The sequence below is a fragment of the Temnothorax curvispinosus genome, unplaced genomic scaffold (genome assembly GCF_003070985.1).
Source record: "Temnothorax curvispinosus isolate PA1 unplaced genomic scaffold, ASM307098v1 QBEX01015926.1, whole genome shotgun sequence".
In the NCBI taxonomy this organism is placed as follows: Eukaryota; Metazoa; Arthropoda; class Insecta; order Hymenoptera; family Formicidae; genus Temnothorax; species Temnothorax curvispinosus.
In genome coordinates this window covers 139,033-143,172 of record NW_020225706.1, presented here as the reverse complement: position 1 = coordinate 143,172, position 4,140 = coordinate 139,033, and the positions used below count along the sequence as shown (strand labels likewise).

General features: G+C 34.7%; 1 protein-coding gene across 1 annotated transcript in view; it reads left to right on the top strand.

Annotated features, from left to right (window-relative positions):
* Positions 1-4,140, top strand: part of LOC112466152 (sodium-coupled monocarboxylate transporter 1-like) — an 81,083-nt gene that overhangs the window by 67,762 nt on the left and 9,181 nt on the right. The gene's annotated exons all lie outside the window — the stretch shown is intronic.

The following is a 4,140-nucleotide window of genomic DNA, read 5'->3' as shown; positions in this document are numbered from 1 at the left end:
ACACACACACACACACACACACACACACACACACACACACACACACAGAGCACGCACGCACGCACACTATTGGCTAATGCCGGCGGTATTGTTACTTTCAAACTCCACAAAAAGTACTTGATAAAAAAATGTTATATTATAGTGTTTTGAAAAGCTCTCGAGGTAAGCTACGTGAATATGTAATAAAAAATGGGGTTCCCTTTTAAAAAGTTCAAGATAATTTTTACTGTACCTTGACAACACTCTTCAAGGTTATACTGACATTGTTATGTAATGCGTTACTTGAAACCCTACAACTTTTGTACGAAACATGTTTTTCTACAAACAGTATTTTGGGAGATAAACATCTGTAACGCTTTATTTTGTTCACCTGTATATTTACCACCCTGTATATTTACCAAAATTTATTCTGTTGTTATTGCTAATTTTGTGAATAATTAATATTTTCTGACACCATGGTATAAAATCAACGTCTATCATAATAATGGATAATAAAAATGGACTCAATTCAACTAATTAGCATAATTGCCTACAATACAAATTGCGCTATAAATCACTTTCTCGTTCTCTTCAACTTTTACAATTTACAAGACAGCATAATGATAACATCATATCGCGCCAAATTTTGGATCTGATTACATATAATCATATTAAATTAAATGTTATTTAGATCTTTTTATATCTAATAATGTACCTATATATTTTTACATCTGATCATATTATACCTATTTTTTTCTAGGGAAAGTATAACAAAAAAGTCGGAACACTACTGAATTATCTCGGAAATATGACGTTTTCGGAAGAAATGTTTTATGTAAAAGTTGTATAGGGTACCAAGTTACCCATCATATGGTGATATTGATTTGACCTTAAACGAACTTAGAAAAGTCACATCAAGGTCACATTGAGTGATTCTTAATTGGGGACCCCTATTTCTAATGCCATATTCTCGTAGCTCTTGTCGAGACGTTTTCAAAACACGAAGATAAAGCTCTCTTTCGTTTAGAATTTCATATTAATTTTTTGTTAAGAATTTCATATTTCATATTTTCCATATCTAAAAAAGGCATGTAAAGTCGATACTCGAATCTGTCGAAGTTTATTGTTGTCGCTTTTCCGCGATGCCGATTGGTACTCTCGCTGCGCTTACTTTATGAGGAGCTGTCATCGTATATTTTGACAGTTGTGTGTATCAAAGAGTTAATAGTGTAATAGTAATAGTAGGGGAAGGTCCTGTACCTTGGGTGCAGCTGTACGTTGGAACACTGTGTCATAATCGAACAGTGTTAGCATCTGGCGATAGTTTATGGTACTAATTGTTGAGTTATTTGATGATGTTTTTAAATGTGTAATTTTGTGTCGTTGCGATTATTTACACGTAAGTTATATCAACTTTTGTATTTTATGACGCGTGAAGTAAATTTATTGAGATTTGTACTGTGATTTTTGTGATTTTTTATAATAAAGATATAGTTATCAGCCAAGGCTAGTAAGAATGTGTCAAATATGTAGAATAATGTAGTAATAGTTATTTGTGTAACTAATGCGGGAAGTTGAGAATTGGACACGGGTGCGGAGTAGACGCACGAGCCGAAGGCGAGTGCGATCACCCGCACGCGCGTCCAATTCTCAACCCGCACGTGTTACACACCCTATTTTATATTACAAAGTGCGTGGAAAGTGGCATGTTAACATTACCGCACTGTTTCGACTCGTGTGTGGAATTGGCCATCCGTCGCACAGATGACGCGCGCGCAATAATGGGCCACTTTTCACTAACTCGCCTTCGGCTCGTGCGTCCACTCCGCACCCGTGTCCAATTCTCAACTTCCCGCACTTGTTACACAAATAACTATACTGTGCTATACATATAACTATATAACCCCATTTATAACCTACAAGCTGTTAACTAATTCTTTATTAGAAATTTATTTTTATGTATCTTGGAACATGACGGTTGATGTATCTTGGAACGCTATTTCAAAAGTATATTAGCTAATTGTTATCTTTATATAACTTTTAGTTATTTGTTTAACTACAATTTTTTCCATTTTGCTTCCTCATAGAGGAAGCTTTGTTTTCGTAACAAAAATTTTTTTTGAGTTGCTTTTGCCAATGTGTTCAGAATGTTCTAAAACGTCGAAAAATCGCTATTTTAAAAAATGTCGGTATGTGTGTATGTATGTGTGTATGTGTGTATGTGTGTTTGTGTGTATGTGTGTATGTGTGTAAGTGTGTATGTATGTGCCAAATTTACCGAAATTTCTATAACTCCAGAACTAATCAACCAAATCTTAACGAATTATATATGAAATAGGGGTAGAAAAAACTGAAGAATATATAGAATTAATAAAAATTGCTAATAATCAAGGGGTTCTTTTTTAATAAAATTTTGAATTTTTGCAGAAATGTTTGTTTATGCTTTAATTTTCGCAAATTTGGAGATATCGATCTATTTCTAATTTTATTATGTTTTTCAGTCTTTTTTATCCCTATTTCATATATAATTCGTTAAGATTTGGTTGATTAGTTCTGGAGTTTTTTGCAAGTAGAAACCTTTGCTCACAAAGCTTCTTCTATGAGGAAGCCAAAACAAATAGAGGAAGCTTTGTGAGCAAAGGTTTCTACTTGCACACAATGCACACTTATTTATAGTTACCATGCCACGTAGTAAACGAGGAATAAAAAGGTCAAGGCCGGATGCTGGAGCTTTGATATCTGCTGTAAATGCAGTTTTAGGAAATGAGATGACGAAGGGTATCTCACTGAGAGAAGCAACAAAAATATTTAATGTAAAATTAACAACATTACAGCGACATTTCAACAAATTCAAAACATCAGGTGAAGAACAATTTCGATACATATCTAAGGTTGATATCAAAAGAGTTTTTACGTCGGATGAAGAAAATTTATTGAAAGAATACATCAAAATTCGTGCAAAACTCCATTATGAAATTTAGAGAGATAATATCAGAACTTTAGCCTATGAATTTGCAAAAGCAAATCACAAAAAATATCCTGCAAAATGGAGTGAAAAAAATTAAGCTGGAGAGAGTTGGATTTGTTGTTTTATGGAGAGACACAAAGAAGAATTAAGTTTGCGGAAACCAGAAGCAACAAGCCTATCTCGTAGTACGAGTTTTAACAAGCACAATGTGAAGATGTTTTTTGACAATTTGGAAACGGCTAATAAAAATTATGGACCATTTGAAGCAAGAAATATTTACAACTGTGACGAAACGGGACTGACAACGGCCGGTGCAAACTCCGTCTAAAATTGTGGCATCGAAAGGCTTAAAGCAAGTTGGTTCCATGACTTCTGCAGAGCGAGGGATGAATGTTACCGCAATTGCTGCAGTAAATGCAATAGATAATCACATCCCATACTGATATTTCCACGAGTCAATTTCAAAAATTTTATGCTTCAAGGAGCTTCTCCTGGATCTATTGGCAACGCGAATCCAAGTGGCTGGAGCAATGAACAACTATTGTTCATTCAATTTTTTGATCATTTTGTTAAACATTCTAGTGCATCGCAATCGAATCACGTTCTTCTGATTTTAGAAAATCATATTTCAATTCCTGTTATCGAAAAAGTACGAAATTGTAGTGTCACTCTTCTCACTTTCCCACCGCATACGTCACATAAACTTCAGCCTGGATTTCACGGTATTTGGACCGCTTAAAATTTATTACAATTAGGCTGTATCTCATTGGATGGTGAACAATCCAGGGAAAACATTTGGAATCTATGACATTGCCAGTGTTCTGGGACTAATTTATCCGCACGCTTTCAGTACAAACAACATTGTGAATGATTTTCGTGTCTCAGGCATATGCTCAATGAATATGGAAGTATTTGGAAAAATGAATTTTTGCCATCGTACGTTACAGATCGTCCTCATGAAACAACTACAGAAGGAGTCAATGCTTCACTTACTTCTCAAGAAATGTCAAGACAAAATAATCCACGTTTACTTCAAGATGAAAATGTTACTGTGGTTACCTTACAAATCGAGCAAACTAAAATTATTACGCCAGAGCAGATCCAGCCATTATCAAAGGCAGAAGTCAGGAAAACATCAAATCGAGGAAGAAAACCAGGATGAACAAAGATCTTAACCGCGACTCCAGATAAAA